General features: G+C 39.3%; 1 protein-coding gene across 1 annotated transcript in view; it reads left to right on the forward strand.

The window, feature by feature from the left end:
• The window catches only part of SDK1 (sidekick cell adhesion molecule 1), a 905,178-nt gene that overhangs the window by 115,627 nt on the left and 770,994 nt on the right, over positions 1-18,557 (forward strand). The gene's annotated exons all lie outside the window — the stretch shown is intronic.

An 18,557-nucleotide genomic window follows, 5' to 3' on the forward strand; every position in this document is an offset into this window, starting at 1 on the left:
AGTTTTGAAATAATTAAGCAATGATGTTCAGTTTTAATTGTATTTTAAAATGTAACTAGTTAATTAGTTTAAGTGGTTCTGTCAGCTGTATTGACAGTTGGGGACACATAGTGCTGGCTTGTCAGGCCACTAAAATGAAACTTAGAAGAATGGCTTACCTTGGTTAGCTTCTTTTCTTTCCTGTCATTGAGATATGAGTGGGCTTTATTTTTTGTGCAGTAAAAACAAAGCCAGATAATGTGAACTTGACACTTATTCTGATTAACACGAGCCTCGTTAAATTTCAAGTAGTTGCTTTTCCACTCCTTTGCCTCACTGAGATTTCACTAATCTTCATATACTTAATCTGCACTTTCCCTCATGGTCCGTTTTAAGATTCTATTATGTTCTGTTTTGGATGCCTTTGAGGCCATTTGAATAATGCTCTTGGTTGACCTGAGAACAGATTACAGTCTGGTCACATATTTACTCCTGCATCAGTGTCTTGTTGCCTGTATAGTCAGGTGGTCTTGTTCCCTCTTCACCCTCCACTGCCTTTCAGACATCCTTCATGGATGAGACTTTGAGGTGTTGCCACTCCTATTTTCATCAAACTTGATATAAATTACAAAAGTATTCTACAAACATACATTTAGTACAGTTTGTTTGGCTCCAGAATCCAGTCCTCTGGCAGGATCAATAAAGGAACTGGAAATGGAGGAAAGAAGAGTACAAGGAGGGAGAAATCCCAAGACTAGAGGTGAGTGGGAGAGAAGAGTATCAAGGATGGCTGTAAATTAAGCCTGGGTGACTCAGAGAAAAGTTGAGAGGAGAACCATGCTTTATGGGTGAGTGGGGCAGGGGGGAATGAAATACGGAGTTTGATTTATGACATTTTCTTTTTTATGTTGGTGAGACATCTTGTGTAAATCTTCTAGCAAAGTTTAAGTGAATGAAGATGTCTATATTTGATGGGATATATATTTGAGAGTCATGGCATAGAGGTAATCATAATAGCAACCACTACTGAGTGCCTTCTAGCTACAGTGATAAGTGCTTTATGAACATGCAGTCTATGCCTCAGTTTCCTTATCTGTAAAAAGGGGTATAGTAGGATTATTATGAGGATTAAATGAATTAATATATGTAAAGTGCTTAACAGTGTTTGGCACATAAGTAAAATTTAAATTTTATCATTGTCATCACAATTTAACTCAACATCCCTTTGGAAAGAGTTATTATAAGTTGAGCATCTCTAATGTGAAAATTTAAAGTCAAAACTGCTCCAAAATCTATAACTTTCTCAGCACCAATGTGATGCCACAAGTGAAAATTCCATATCTGACCTCATGTGACAGGTCACAGTCAAACTGTAGTCAAAACTTTGTTGAAGAAAATTATTTAAAATATTGTATAAAATCACCTTAGAGGGCCAGGCATGGTGGCTTGTGCTTGTAATCCCAGCACTTTGGGTGGCTGATACAGGAGGATTGCTTGAGGCTAGGAGTTCAGGGCAAGCCTGGGTGACATAGATCTATCTCTACCAAAAAGAAAAAAAAAGCTGGGTGTGGTGGTGCATGCCTATAGTCTAGCCTACTTGGGAGGCTGATGGATTGCTTGAGCCCAGGAGTTCAAGATTGTACTGAGATGTGATTGTGCCTCTACTGTATTCTAGCCTGAATAACAAAGTGAAGACCCTGTTTTAAAGGAAAAAAAATCACTTTTAGGCTATATGTATAAGGTGTATATGAAACTTAAATGAATTTCGTGTTTATACTTGGGTCTCATCCCCAAGATATCTCATTATATATACAGAAATATTAAAAAATCTGAAGAAAAATTAAAATCTGTAACACTTCTTGTCTCAAACAATTCAGATAAGGAGTACTCAGTCTGTATACAGATTTTATACAAGAGGAAGCTGTAGTTTGAGCAACATGACTACTCTGGCAAAGATTTATGTAACTCGTAAGTGGCAGAGTCAGAATTTGAACTCAGGTCAGATCTTATTTTTATTTCTGCTTGTCCCTTACCTTCCTTTGTGAAAATGAACTCTTCAACAGAGGCTGCCTGGTGGACAAGAAAGATAGGACAAAATACTTAACATGTAAGAGGTTGTTATGAGTATTAAATGGACATTGCACTTTCAAAACAGGTAATGAAAGCTTTTGAATGATGATCATTCTTATAAGAGAAAATCTTACAGAAAGATAAAAGAGTAAGGCTTGGCATTTGAAAAAGGATGATCAGTGTACAGGGCAAAGCAAATCTGAGAGAGAGAACAAGAGGGTAAGAGGAAGAATCATGTAGTTTCTGCATTTAGGGACAAAAGAGCTTCAAAAAGTACCTGATGGTCAACACCATCAAGTGCTGCATGGAGGTCACAGAAATGAGACCTAAGGAAAGGCAGTCTGTCATTTTTTGAAGTTAGTAGATCAAATTATTTCTCCTTAGAGCCAAAACAATTGACTGTAAGTACAGTTACAAGAAACAGGAACATATGATTCAATGATACAGATGAATCAGGAGCTAAAATTTTGAGCGTAGATTTATTCCTTTGATTTTTCCCTCCCTTTTGTAATTCATGTTTTACCAATAGAGCATTCTAGTAGCAAGCAGTGTCTGACATTTGTCTGCTTAATTAGAAATCCAGTTACAAAAGTTAGCTATCTTATGGGTCTGTGATACTTCTCAGCAAATCTGAAATGCAGTAGATACACTGCTATGAAATGATGAAAAATATGCTAATGTTAACCTGGAAAGGCTCCCTTTTAATGTGATGCTTTATTCATACTAATTCTTTTCACTTTTTTTTTTTTGTATTCCCTGTGTCTGGTCTCTCCACAATTAAAAAACTGAGCTGATTTGACTATAAGTGCAAAAGATTAAAAACTACGATGTTTAACTTGCTTAATGTCTATGAGGCATGATTGGGGCTGAGACTTTGTTCACCAGGTATGACCCCATTGCCTAGAATAGTGCCTGGCACATGGTAGTTCCTTAATGAAATACATTTTAAGGGAATGAATGAACTCTCCATGGAGTTTATATTGATAAAATTTATTTTAAAAATCCTGACACAATGTAATGATGGACATAATTGTTTTGCTTTTAAATGAACAAATATTAGAAATTAGACTAGGTAAACTGCCATTAAGTATGATTTATGTAATAAAAGCAGGCTTTTCTGCAATTCAGATTGCATGTGTGCATGCATGAGTAGTGAGACGTGGATGGTGGAGTTGGGAGCATTATGGAGCCAAGCTCAGGGGCCTGGACAGGGAAGAATTAGTATAAAAGATCCCTAGATGTATAACTCACTCTAATTGAGGTTCCTGAGATTCCTTATTTGAAGGTATTCAGACCTTCTTCATCAAGAATTATAAGATGACATACCATGAACATCCATAACCTGGAAGCCCACTTATGATAGGATGCCTCTGCCCTCTTTAGTATGAAAAAACATAATTGTAACTGAAGGCCAAAAAATAGATAGGAATTGGGATATTCTAGGGGTGAGGTTTCCAGTGAATCCCTAGTGATGAGATTCCTGGTGCCTGTAATATTAACGTAGGAACTATAATTTGAGAATGTTTCTTTACCAGGTATTTAGGGAAATCCAGAGGTGAGTAGGGCATGATTCATATCCTGGGGAAGCATACTATTTAGTCAAGCAGATAGTCTATATGTTAGAAAAGTGAATAACAATGTGAAGTAGCTGATGCTGAGTTCTGAGGAATGGTGTACCATCAGCTTCTTACAGGTATTCTTAGGAAAAAGAAATCATTTCCAGTGTAAATTATCATGTAGCATAAAAATTCACAAAGGAAATAAGATTTGATTTACACAATGTTAAGAAATGTAAGATTTCATTAGAAGAAAAAGAGACATTCCCAGCAAAGATTGAGAAAAACAATGTTTAATAAAGCAAATGTCTAATGTAGCTGAAAAGTTTCAAAGTAAAGAGAAATGGAGCTAGATTTAGAACTGTTATGATGTGGACAATTCATATATTTATGTGGTTTGAAATTCAAAAAGTTTAAAAGCATTTCCGTAAAAAGTCCCTTTGCCTGTTGCTTTCCTCAGCCACTCATTTTTCCCCTAGTGTCAGTGTGCATAAATTTTATGCATATACAAACATGTGTATTGTTTCTCTTCTCCCTTTTGTTTCTCTGAAATGATGTCAAACTGTATGTATTCTTCAGCACTTTGCCTTTTTGTTCACTTAACATATTTCTTGGAGATGGTACCTAAGCAGTATGTAACCATGTATCTAGTAGATAGGCAGGTGCTTTATTCTTAAAGGGCACTGCAAAGAATTCCTTTATATAAGATTATACCATAAATTAACCTGCCTCTTACTGATGGACATTACAATCTTTTGCTATTACAAAGTACTATAATCTTTTCCATGTGTTATTTCACACATGTGCATGTAAAGCTGTGGGATAAATTTTTAGACTGGATAGATTAAAAGATGAAGTTATGATTTTGAAAGACATAGGTGGCTTTCTATCAAGGTTGTAAGTGTGTGGAAGACTTAATTCCAAGCCAGTGGGTCTCCTTTGCTGCCTGCAATAAACTACCAATTAGGATTTTATTTGGGTTAATAAGTAATCCAGGCCTGGAAGATTTAAGGAATGTGACCTTCTTAATGCTGATTATTTTTAATTCACTGTGCATTTGACCTAATGCCCAGCTGAGAGCAAGCCATCTGATACATACTTACTGCAAACCTACCATTTGGTTCTAAGGAATCAGCAGGAAGCATGATGTTCTTGCTGTCTTGGAGTTTATATTCTGGTAGATGAACAAGTAACGTAATTCCAGGGAGTGATAAATACTAAGAAGATAAGCATGTTAATGTTATTATGATATAATAGACTGGTTATGGAAGACCTCCCTGAGGAAGTGATATTTCAGCTGAGCCTGAATGATATAAAGGAACCAGACATGTGAAAATCTTCGGTAAAGGTAGCAAGAACAGCAATTACAAAGAACTTGACCCAAGAGCAAGTCTAGAGGTTCTAAGAACAAGAAGTAGGATAGGGTAGTGAAGGGGAATATGGTCAGCAGAGGGGAGCTGGGTGGGAGGAGGGGCTCAAACCAAGTAGGCTCTTGTTCTGTGGTAAGGAGTTTGTAGGATTTTAGGTATGGAAGTGATGGTGAGATTTACTTGTTAAAAACATAACTTGGGCTGCTGAGTAGAGAATGGGTTGTCAGGTGGCAAGGGATAAAAACTGGCAGCAACAGGGGTAAATCTTGGAATGACATGTTTGTGCAGAGTGGAATTGTCAAGATTGGCTGATGCCTTATCATTAGAAATAAGAATCAAGGACTTCTAGAATTTTGACTTGAGCAAGCTGGGGGGTCAGAGGCAGAAAGAGATAGGGGTGTGGTGGGTGGTGGAGGATAATTTTGGAGGGTCCTGGGGGACTTCATTGAGAGAAGTGGCCTGAAGAAAGTGACAGAAGGGGGTATTCTGGCTTGCCTCTGGGAGCAGGAGGGTGCTGGGTTTTAGAAATGGGGCATTTCAGAGCCCTGACATCAGTCATGGTGCCTGGAGACCTAAAGTGGGGAGAACAACAACAGTGATACTGAGAAATGTTCCCAAGTCTGGAAATTTTCTTTTGTAGGTATGTGTATATAGACCTATCTAATTCTTCCTTCACAAAAAATGGATGAAGTTTGCAAATTTATGGAACTAAAGAAGTAATACCTTATGTTTTTGTGAAACTTTCTTTGAGATATAATTCACATAACATAAAATTCATCATTTAAAAGTGTAAAATTCAGTGATTTTTAGCATATTCATGAGGTTGTGTCACCATCACCAATACCAGAATGTTTTTAATCACGTCAGAAAGATATTCTGTATCTGTTAGCAATTACTCCTATTTCTCCATTCCCCCAACCCCTGGCAACCACTAATCTACTTTTTGTTTCTATGGATTTGCCTATTCTGGACACTTTTATAAACTGAAACATATAATATGTGGCTTTTTGTGATTGGCTTTTTTCATTTAGCATAATGTTTTCAAGAGTCACCCATGTTGAAGCATGTGTCAGTACTCTATTCTTCATGGCTGAAAAAACTACTTCATCGCATGGGTACATGCTACATTTTATTAATCTGTTCATTAGTTGATGAACATAAGGTTGTTTCTACTTTTTCACTATTATACTTAATGCTGCCATGAGCATTTGTATACAAGTTTTTGTATGAACATGTTTTCATTTCTCTTGGGTATATACATAAGGAGAATTGCTGAGTCATATGATAACTGTTTACCTTTTTGAGGTTATGTAGAACTTTACTATTTATAAAGTACTTTATATCCTTCATATAATTAATTCGTTACAATAACTGAGAAAGGAAACTAAAGTTTTAAAGGATTCAATGGAGTAGGCAGCAGTCCCCAACCTTTTTGGCACCAGGGACCAGTTTCACGGAAGACAATTTTTACATGGTCTGGAGAGGTGGGAGGGAGGGAGAATGGCAGAGGAGCTCTGCTGCCCAGTCCCTAACAGGCCATGGATGCAATGCTGGTCTGCAGCCCAGGGATTGGGGACCACAGGCCTAGAGGAAAACTTGTGTGTGTCACAAAAATATATTTAAAATGAGGTTCATTGATCCATTGGCCAAAATAGGGCAGACCAGGAAACTTTAGTATATGTGTATCAGAAAAGGAAATAAAATGTGTAATATTTCTATAGAAGAATATGACAGATTTGTATGTAGCATTTAAAATTAAATGTATGTAATCTTAATAGGGATTAAAAACATAATCTTGAGTGAAAAGAGTTGTAGGATGACATTTATGTAAGTTAAGAAAACTAATATATATTGCTGAGAGATACAAATGTACATACACATACACACTAAAGTATAAAAAGGATTGGAAATACCCACAAATCTATGCCAGTGGTTCTGTATCTCTACTCCTGATCTTTAAAAACCATGTCATTTCTCCTTAATACATATTTGCAAATTATTTGTTACATGACTGTACATTTCTTTAGGGGCTATATTTTCTTGACTATTTGCTATCCATTGCCTAGCACATACGTGTGAAAACATTTTTGAATGAATACTAGACCACAAGTTATTTTGGGGACAAGACAGGGGAGGATGAATAAGCCATTCTCCTCTTTTCTGTTCATTGTCTTTACTCCCTGCCTTCATATTCTTAGTGTTGTCATAATATGAGGCTTGCAATTACAAGAGCAGTTCTATGTGACACGACATGCTAATAAAGCAGATGGCATGTGCAAATAAGCAGGATAAAAGAGATCTTTGCTGCAAAAGTCATTGCTGTCTCTTTTAAAGTATGGAATATTTTATGATTCCTCAGTAGATTTTATCTTCATTGTCAAGGTAATGATTATGGATCATATAAATCTTTATGGCTTTGCTGTATCAAGTGTCAAATTATACAGCTTAGTCAGGTGGTTGTGGAAAGAAAGATGTGTATGATCAGATTTGGAAATAGTAGTAGTAGAATTTTTGCCTTTCAAGAAGGCGTAAATCTCACTTCTTTGTGTTTAGATAGTAGAGGAGAACCCTGCTCCCACTTGAGGGCCCACCCTCCTTTCTCCTTATTAACTTGTCCCCAGGGGAAAAATAATGTCAAATTGTAAAGTTCAGAGCTTGGCATTAATACAGGTGAAGTCACTGGATTTCCATACAGCCTTCATTCTGTCTTTCTCTGTGTGCTTCATGGGCTGTAGAACAGAAATCTGCCATTCTCTTCTACTTCCTGTCTGCTGTTTTCAGGCAGTAAATGAAACAGGGAGGTGTGCCCCTGGCAGGCCTAGCCTGGTCTTTAGCATTTCTAGTCTAGTGTTTCAGCCTTCCCCTGGGTCGGTAAGTCAGTCCAGGTTTGCTCTGTGAATCTGGCTGCCTTCAGGTCAAGGGTGTAAACTAAAAATTAAATTCTTGAGCCCTTATCCGAAGTGAGGGGTAACACAAGATGGGAAGAATAGTCTCCACTTGTACTGACTGATTAACAGTATGGTGCTCACATGGTAGTAATATTCTCTAGGGATTAGGGGGTTGTGGGGGGTAAACGCACAACTAAAGGACACGGTGAGCATTGTAGAGGGGAAGGGCATGCCTCTAACCCTCGCTAGGGAGGGGAAGGGCATGCCTCTAACCCTCTCCCTAGCGAGGGTTAGAGGCAAAGACACAAAATGTAACCAAAATGTTTGTACCCTTGTAATACCCTGAAATAAAATTCTAAGCCCCCCAACCAACTGAATGGACACCCTTCTTGGCCAGAGGAATCCCAGAAAAACTGAGTTCCTGGCCATCATGGGAAGAGGTTGGACATGCTTCATTATACCCCTTTTCTTTTAGAGTTTAGACATAACAATTGACGAATGTAATGTTGAAATAGAGATCATAAGATTGACAAAACAGGAGTGGGCTTTGTGGTTCATGCCTATAATTCCCAGGATTTGAGGAGGCTGAGGGCAGGAACATCACTTGAGGCCAGGAGTTCGAGACCAGCCTGGGCAACATGGTGAGATCCTGTCTCTACAAAAAAAAAAAAAAAAAAAAAAAAAAAAAAAAATAGTTAGCTGGGCACGATGGCTTGCGCCTATAGTCCCAGGTACTTGGGAGGCTGAGTTGGGAGGATCACTTGAGCCCAGGAGTTGAAGGTTACAGTGAGCTATGATGCAATCCAGCCTGTGACAGACAAAAAATAAAAAAACAAAAGCAAAAACAAAAACAGACTCTTCCTGAAATAAGATACCAAATTATAAAAAAGACCATTGAGACTCCCCCAATCCTGTCCCCATCTTAAGCATTTCTTCCTGCTGACTCCAAATTCTTAGTCAAGGTTTAACACTCTCAACCAATTGCTAACTAAAGAATTCTTAAACCCACCTGTGACTTATAAGCCCCCCCCTTTGAGATTTCCCACCTTTTTTGGCAAAACCAATGCTAATGTATACTTTCCATGTATTGATTTATGATTTTACCTGCAATTCCTGTCTCCGTGAAATACATAAAACCAAACTGTAATCCAGCTGCTTAGGGATCACTCATGGAAGACTTCTTGGGTTTGTGTTTACCCAGGTCCAGGTAACATATGTGGCTCAGAATAAACCTCTTTAAATTATTTCAGTTTGGTTTTATCCGTTAACAGGAGAAGAAAATAGGAAGCTCCATTTTAACCTTAGACCTAAACTATAATTGCCAGCACAGTTTATCAGAACCCTTTGGGGTTATGTGCTACCAAGCCTCTAATAAAGGTCATGTTTTGATCCCCATCTGTTGGTGAGTTATTTGTGGCTAGGCTTAGTTGAGTAGAACTCACAAAGGTGGTAAAACTGAGCCATGTATATGGAGACTGAGGTTCTAGTTCTCACTTCAGGCTAAATATACACAATTTCACTTTTAAAACTATAGAACAAGTAGAGGTGGAACACAGGCTGGCCCAGGCCCACCTCTCTAGCCTCTTCTTTGGCCCTTGATCTTCTTTCTGCCCCATATAGTCAGTCTGACTTAGTTTCTTAAGCTTACCAAACTTCTTTCAGCCCTGTGTCCTTTGCCTATGTTACTTGTTCTGGCTAAATTCTTCCTTTTGTGGTCACATTCTAACTCTTCAAGCTTACGCTTAAATATTACCTTCTATGACTAGGCTAGGTTTGATTGCTCTAGGTTTGATTGCTTTAGTATACTAAGGCAAGTGTACCTTCATGTATTCACAGTGTTCAGTATAGGGCCTGGTACATATTTAGTGCCTAATGAGATTTGCTGAGGGAGTAAATAGCAATGTCCAACAGCAACATATACTGCTGAGATATATGGCAAGTCAAAGTCCGAAAGATAGCTGATGTGTTTGGCAGTGACCTCCATGGATATTTTAGAACTATGGTCCCAAATCCTGGGCTGGAAACCAGTACTGGTCTGTGACCTGTTAGTGAATGGACCTTACAGCAAGAGATGAGCTGCGGGTGAGCAAAGCTTCATCTCCATTTTATAGCTGCTGTTCATACCCGCCCCCCACCCCCCACCTGGTCCATGAAAAAATTGTCTTTGGTGAAACCGGTCCCTGGTGCCAAAAAGGCTGGGGACTGCTGTTTTAGAAGGAATGTTTTAGTAGAATGGTAGGAACAGAAGTGATACTACAAAATATGTTACAATAAAAATAGCAAAACTTAATTACCCAATGTTAAACATCAAAACACTTGCAAATGATTTTTCTACTGACAGAATTTCTCTACTGACAGCAGCTTTTTGGGTTTTTTTTTTTTTTTTTTTGAGTTTTACTAATTCAGTAGACACTGTCAGATTTTGCCAGATTACAACAACAGGATAAAAAATAAGTCCCAAGGCATGATACTATGACTTCTTTTCTCAATGGACGACGAATAGAATAGAATATTCACTTAAGTACAAATAATCACAGGCAGGCAGTTCAGAGCATTGTGCTCCAGAAAAAGCAAAGGGTGAACTAAACATTTCTGATCTCCTCTGCTTATCACTGAGCCAAAAGTGGAGTCATTTTTGTTTTTAAAGACCAGTGGCATAAAAAAACATGTATTCTTTTATATCTATGCTCTATAGGACTTGAAACACAGTCTTAAATGACGAGCTCTTCACTTAAGCATGAAATAATTTAGAAATCCTTACATAATGGAAGTAGCCAAGCAAAGACCTTTATTGTCAAGGCCTTCCAGGGTGTATTGTGGGAGGTGCTATGGCAGGTATATAGGCAGTGCTATGCATAGCCCAGGATATTCTACTTTTGATAATTAACAGTAATTACAGATATAACACTTTGGGCAAGTTAACTGTTCTAAGCACTTTGCATATATAGTCATCCCTTATATACATGAGCAAATGGTTCTAGGACCCCCACCTATACCAAAATAGATGCGTACTCAAATCTTGCAGTTGGCCTTGTTGGAACTCTTATACAAAAAGTTGGCCTTCAGTATACATAGGTTTCATATCTTGTGAATATTGTTTGTTCTATCTGCATTTGGTGGACAAAAATATGTTGATAAGTGGACCCATGCAATTTAAGCCTGTGTTGTTCAAGGGTCAAACTGTATTAACTCATTTAATCCTTGTAGCAAATCCTGTGAGAAAGTTGCCCTTACTCCTTTTACAGATCAGGAAACTGAAGGTCAGAGAGCTTAAGTATCTTGCCCCAAGTAGCAGAATTGGCATTTGAACCCAGATGTTTTGGCTTCAGAAAGCATGTTCTTACCCATTAATTAGGTTGTACTGCATCTCTGTGGCCACTGATTATAAAGTCTGTGCTTAGGATTGACTGTCCTTCCCTTTCATGCTTCTGTCCTTGTGCCCATGTTCTTATCCTCAACACTGGAGCACTTGTTCCCTTCCTCATCTCCAGTCTGAGTATCTAGGGAAACATCAACGCAGAGGCTTCACTTTGTCCCACCAGGCATTTCCATAGGGGAATTGCTGTTTTGGTAAGTATTGAACACTGTGGACACCATTATCTATCCTGTAGGGTTCTTTTGTAGTATGACCTTCATTGCGAATTCAGTCAATTTTTGAATGCTGGTCAGGTGTCCTAGTTATCCTTCACAATACTGATCATATGGGAAAATATGTTCCTAGTTTCAACAACTGATTTACATGTACACTTTTGGAACATAATCTGTTTTTAAGTTGATAACTACCTGTGTATACATTAAGTACTAAAGTTGCCAGTGTTCAAGAAATGCCCTATGCTATTAAAAGAGAATTAGCAGCTTTCTCTAAAGAACAAAACTAATCCCTTCCCAGAAGTTCCACAATCAAAAGGGCAAAATGTGGAGAAGCAAAGGTACATAAATAAAATTGGAAAATATGCCAAGTCGTTAGGATGTACCAATGACTCAGAAGCAGGTAATAATGAGAAATGCAGCCGCCCCCTGTGACTGTGAAATATGCCACTGAAATTTTGGGTTTTTGAAATATTTCTCTGGCACTTGAACCTTTTTGTCAGTGGCAAACTGGAGAGCTTTCTGTAGTTACGTGCAAACAAGAGAATGCCCTAGAGCAGGGGTCCTCAAACTTTTTAAACAGAGAGCCAGTTCACTGAAATAGCAATTATTTTGCATAGTTTGATGCCTTGCCCAGCAATAGGGAAAAACTTTGCAATTCCTATGGTTTCAACACTCTTCTGATCTTCTTTTGCATTTTTCCTTCTCATTAATTGTCACTTTTTCTTTTAGAGAAGTAATCATTTTACTATATGTAAAAGAGGTGCTTAAGTAGTTAGGTGCTAATGAACTTGGCCCATTTTCTAATTGTTTGTCTCTTTATCACAGCTCTTAATAGTCTTGCTAATCTTTTGGGGGAAGGGTTAAGGGAAGATTGTACTTAATTTTGGGACTTGTCTTTTAGGGAGCTTGTCAATATAAAGAGAATCCTTATGGAAGAATATGCTAGATCTCAACAGTTTTTTAAAGCAGAGTATTGGATTGTTTTACTGTTTTGTTGCTTAAACACAGGAACTGCCCTGTGAGTTAACTCATGGTAGTTTTCAGACTGGGGCCTCATGAAGCATATGTAACTCAGGTGTCTTCACCTTGGGAACCACATGAACTATTTTTCAAGTTGGGTGTAACTCATGCACAGAAAACAATAAAAAATAACACATTTTTCATTAAATTAGAAAGGATTGTTTCGTTTTCAAAGTCTTTATTCTGTTTTCGTAATAAAACACTGTGGAACCAAGGAAAAATTTTTTTCTAGTGTGGCAATGTGTTAAGTGGCTTTTTTTGAGAAGCAGTAAATTAAAGCTTTTTATCAAACTTTTTTTTTTTTTTTACAAACCTTTACACTCCCATTTATCAACGTTAAATTTACCATTTGTCACTAAATGTGATGTTAACCAAAGCTTTCAAAACTACATTCTTGTAATTTTGTTACTTTCTAATAGAAAACCTTTTGATTTAAATATTTAATGAATATTTTAAAAATTTCAGATTATTGCTATTTTGGTATGTAAAGTTTAGTTTTGAGTGTTGAACTACCATATATATTTTTAAGTTGTTAAAGAAAAGAAAAAATAAACATAAATAATTGGCTTCAAGCAATTCTCCTGCCCCAGCCTCCTGAGTAGCTGGGACTACAGGCACGTGCCACCATGCCCAGATAATTTTTCTAATTTTAGTGGAGATGGCGTCTTGCTCTTGCTGAGGCTGGTCTCCAACTTATGAGCTCAAGCTATACTCCTGCCTCAGCCTCCCAGAGTGCTAGGATTACAGGCATGAGCCACTGTGCCCGGCCCACATATAAACTGATATATTGTGAAGACAATAGAGATTGGATATTTATTACTGTGTTTCCCCCAAAATAAGACCTACCCATAAAATAAGACCTAGCAGGATTTCTAAGCGTTTGTGCAATATAAGCCCTACCTGGAAAATAAGACCTAGTGATGGGCGTGGCTACGCAGCCTATCTGCACAATCCATGCATTTCATCCTGGAGCGGTAAAGAAAATGAGCAGCTCTTCTCATCTGCCCCATGGGAGCTCTGTTGCTCGATATGAGAGATTGGGGCCAATGGCTCTAAAGGAAATAGAGACATAAGAAATTCAGAATGGAATTCAGGTTTTGGAGAGTTATGATGATCCAGAAGACGATGACTTAACTATATTTGAATACATGTAGATTGTTGTACTTAAAAAAAATAACACATCCCCTGAAAAAAAGCCCTAGGGTGTCGTCTTGAGGAAAAATAAATATTAAGACCCTGTCTTATTTTCGGGGAAACAAAGTACAATGGCATGAGTATCTACAACTAAAGAGGGTATCTCTAGGAAATGAGGTAGCTTTCTGTTAGCTCTTGGTTGAGACCATGTTCTTGTGGACTTGACAGTGATGTCATATCAAAAGATACTAACTCTCTTTCCCTAACTTAAAGATGACATTTAAAGTACTGTGGGGAATAATCAAGATGGCGGACGAGAAACACTGCCACAGAGTGTCTCTGCAGAAAAGACAGATGCTAGCAGAATTACAAGAAAGAAACAAGATGAGCACACATCAGACGAGGGTCAGAAGGAGGGGTACCTGAGACCATGGGAGACTCCACGGGAGGAGGTTGCAGAAGAGAACTGGAAGCAGAGACCTCTGGAGCAGCCTGGAGACCAGTGGCAAGGGTAGGTGGAGTGGTTAACTTTCCCCTCCCTTGCATCTCAGACTGCTGGTGGGCTCCCCAGTGGGTGGAGAGACCTGCGGACAACAGCTCAGAGACGGCCACCACCAGTGAGCAGTAAGCCTGTAGCGGACGCAGCACCAGGCTCCCAACTCCCGCAGGGCACCTCCCTGCACACAGACCTGAGCTGTTGGGCAGGCACCATATTGTCTCATTCTCCCCCCCTCCCCCAGCCTATCCATGGCTGCCCAGAGAGACAATATAGACATCAGCAGGAGGCACCTCCAGAGAACGGAACCTTCCCTTTTAGGGCCCTATAGCTGACTGAGGGGAACTCAGACGGTGAGCTCCCTACCTGCCAGCCCTCCAAGATGCTGCTGGCACAGTGATCCCAGGAGAATGGGGTAGACCCTAAGGCTGAGAGACATAGACCCAGCTTGGGCTCCCTGTGGGAGAATTGAGACTGGCACTCCTCTCTCTGGTAAGGATAGGGATTGAACTCCGGGGCCCAGAGGTCAGACCTGCAGACCAGATCCCGTGCACCCAGGTCTCGCATTGCCTGGGGCACAGAAGGGATATACGCAAACAGACTACTGAGGTGTGTATGTCTTCAGGGGCAGATCAGGGTCATAGAGGGCAAACTTCCTCCCAAAGGGAGGCTGTGCGCCCAGCCCAGGTGGCATTCCTGTGCAGGGAACCTCCCAGCCGGCATCACAGCCAGAGGAGGCCCGGTGGTGTGAGGTCTGGCCTGCTGGCAGAGGCCCAGAAGTAGCTGCAGAGTTGGGGAGGATGGAAAGAAGTGAGGCCTGCTTCAGAATGCGGGTCTCACACAACCCCACCCCGATACGCAGACTTGCTGACTGAGCCGGGGCCATTCCAGCCCTGCCCTGACAACTTTTCCTGGATGCAGAGAACAGAACATTGACCCCTGCTAACAGCATTGGTGGTGTCTGAGGGCAGGCTTACCCAACCCAGCTCTGCCCAGACTTACTCCCAGGCCAACCCTCATTGAGGGGGAGAAAAGGACACACCTGGAAGTCTCAGAGCCCCACCGACCACCTGAGGCACTACAATGTCTCTCTAGGGGAACAAGAACTGGTTACAGGACACAAAAACAACAGTGTAGCCTGTTCCTCCAAGCAAGCGCCACCTACTGACAGGACATTCTGCATACCCTTTTCATGGCACCTACTGACTCATCGTACAGGGAGTGTTCAAATCTCACCCACAGACACCACCTACCAGCTCAGAAACTAAATGAGGTGTGTGAATACCCAAACAAAAACCTAAAGGAAAGAACAACTGATCGACATGGGAAGAAATCAGCAAAGGAACTCCGGAAATAAGAACCAAACGGAAACCACACCCCAAAGAGGAGCCACCAGCCCCTTAGAAATGGACAAACAAAATCAGGCAACCAAAATGACAGAACAGGAATTTCGAATGTGGATCATAAGAAAATTCAACAAACTGCAAGAACAACTCCATAACCAACACAAAGAGACCACAAAAAGCCTCTAGGACCTGGAACAAAAATTCACTAAAGAAATTGAAACAATGAAGAAAAGTTTAACCAAACTCCTGGAAATGAAGAATCAATTCAGGGAACTACAAAATACAGTGGAAAGTCTCAAGAACAGGGTAGATCAAATGGAAGAAATAATCTCAGAGATTGAAGACAAAACTTTCCAATTAAATAAATCAGTCACAGAGATAGAGCAGAGAAATAAGAGACAAGAACAAAGCCCACAAGAGATGTGGGATTATGTGAAGAAACCTAAGGTGAGGGTCATAGGGTTACCAGAAGGGGAAGAAGACAACACTCAAGGGTTGGACAAGCTACTTGAAGATACAATAGAGGAAAATTTCCCAGGCCTTGCTAAACATCTCGATATACAAGTTCAAGAAGCTCAGAGGACCCCTGGGAGATTCAATGCAAACAGGAAGTCGTCACGACATGCAGTCATCAGACTGACCAAAGTATCATCTAAAGAGGCCCTTCTAAGAGCTGTAAGATGAAAGAAGCAAGTGACATACAAGGGAAAGCCAATTCGAATAATGCCAGATGACTTCTCTACTGAGACAAGGAGAGACTGGGACCCCATTCACACTCTTCTGAAACAAAACAATGCCCAGCCTAGAGTCTTATTCCCTGCAAAACTAAGTTTTGTATATGAAGGAGAAATGAAGACATTCTCAGATAAGCAAAGACTGAGGGAATTCACCAAGACAAGACTAGCCCTTCAAGAAGTACTCAAAACAGTGTTACCCATGGATCAGCACAATAAACACTCATGAATGTAAATCTACTCCAAGCTAAAGATCAAAGCCCAGACACTACAATGGCTCAAGAAAGAAAACAAAGTAACAAAGTTAACCCAACATAATGAACAGAAATCTGCCCCACCTATCAGTTATCTCAATAAATGTGAATGGCTTAAACTCCCCAATCAAGAGACATAGGCTGGGCGAATGGATAAAAAAACACAAGCCAAGTATCTGCTACCTTCAGGAAACACATCTAACCTGCAAGAATGCAATTAGACTTAAAGGTAAAGGGGTGGAGAACAATATTTCAACCAAATGGAAGCCCAAAGAAAGCTGATGTGGCGGTGCTGATAACAGAGAACTTAGATTTTAAATCAACAAAAGTAATAAAAGACAAAGCAGGTCACTATATAATGGTGAAGGGTATAGTTCAAGAAGGCATAACAATTCTAAATATATGTGCACCCAGCCTTGGTGCACCCAGATTCATAAATCAAACTCTACTGGATCTAAACAAATGGATAAACAACACCATAATAGTTGGAGACCTTAACACCCCACTAACAGCACAGGACAGATCCTCCAAACCGAAAAACAACATAGAAATAATGGACTTAAACAGAACCCTAGAACAAATGGGCCTGACTGACATCTACAGGACATTCTGCCCCCAAACCACTGAATATATGTTCTTCTCATCAGCTCATGGGTCATTCTCTAAGACTGACGATATCCTAGGACACAAAGCACGTCTCAAACAATTAAAAAAAATAGAAATTATACCATGTATCATTTCAGACCACAATGGAATAAATGTAGAAATCACTCCTAACGGGAGTCCTCATTTCTACACAAAGTGATGGAAACTAAACATTCTTCTGGTGAATGATCACTTCATAAACAAGGAAATCAAGATGGAAATCAAAAGATTCTTTTATCTAAATGACAAAGGTAACACAAGTTACCAAAACCTGTGGGACACAGCTAAAGCAGTCCTGAGAGGAAAGTTTATTTCCATAGATGCCTATATCCAAAAGTTGAAAAGATCACAAATGGACAACCTAATGAAGCATCTCAGAGAGCTGGAAAAAGAAGAACAGACCAACCCCAAACCCAGAAGAAGAAGTGAAATCATTAAGATCAAATCAGAACTAAACAAAATTGACAACAGGGAAACTATACAGAAGATTAATACAACAAAAATTTGATTCTTTGAAAAAATAAAATTGAGACACCATTGGCTAGACTAACAAAAAGCAGAAAAGAAAAATCTCCAATAAGCTCCATCAGGAATAATAAAGGAAAAATTACAACTGATGCCATGGAGATACAAGATGTAATTTATAAATACTACAAAAACCTCTATGTACACAAACTAGAAAATGTGAAGGAAATGGAAAATTTCTTAGAAACACACAGTCTTTCTAGGCTCAACCAGGAAGAAATAGAATTCCTGAACAGACCAATATCAAGTACTGAAATTGAAGCAGCAATAAAAAACCTTCCTAAAAAGAAAAGTCCTGGACCAGATGGTTTCACATCTGAATTTTACCACACCTACAAAGAAGAACTGGTGCCTATCCTGCAGAAATTATTCCACAACATCGAGAAGGATGGAATTCTCCCCAACACATTTTATGAAGCCAATGTAACTGTGATACCAAATGAGGAAAGGATGCAACAAAAATAGAAAACTACAGAGCAGTATGCCTTATCAATATAGAGGTAAAAATTCTGAACAAAATCCTAGCCAATAGAATCCAGGTGCTTGTCAAAAAAATAATTCATCACAACCAAGTGGGCTTCATCCCAGAGATGCAGGGATGGTTTAACATACGCAAATCTATAAATGTAATTCACCATATAAACAGAAGCAAAAACAAAGACCATATGATCTTCTCAACAGACGCAGAGAAAGCATTTGACAAAATTCAACACCCTTTTATGATAAGAACGCTCAACAAAATAGGCATAGACCGGGTTTTCCTAAAAATGATACAAGCCATATATGACAAACCCACAGCAAATATCATACTGAATGGGGAAAAATTGAAAACATTTCCACTTAGAACTGGAACAAGACAAGGTTGCCCACTATCTCCACTTCTGTTCAACATAGTGCTGGAAGTCCTTGCTACAGCAATCAGACAAGAGAGCGGAATTAAGGGCGTCCA

This window comes from Microcebus murinus, chromosome 19 (assembly GCF_040939455.1).
Source record: "Microcebus murinus isolate Inina chromosome 19, M.murinus_Inina_mat1.0, whole genome shotgun sequence".
Classification (NCBI taxonomy): Eukaryota; Metazoa; Chordata; class Mammalia; order Primates; family Cheirogaleidae; genus Microcebus; species Microcebus murinus.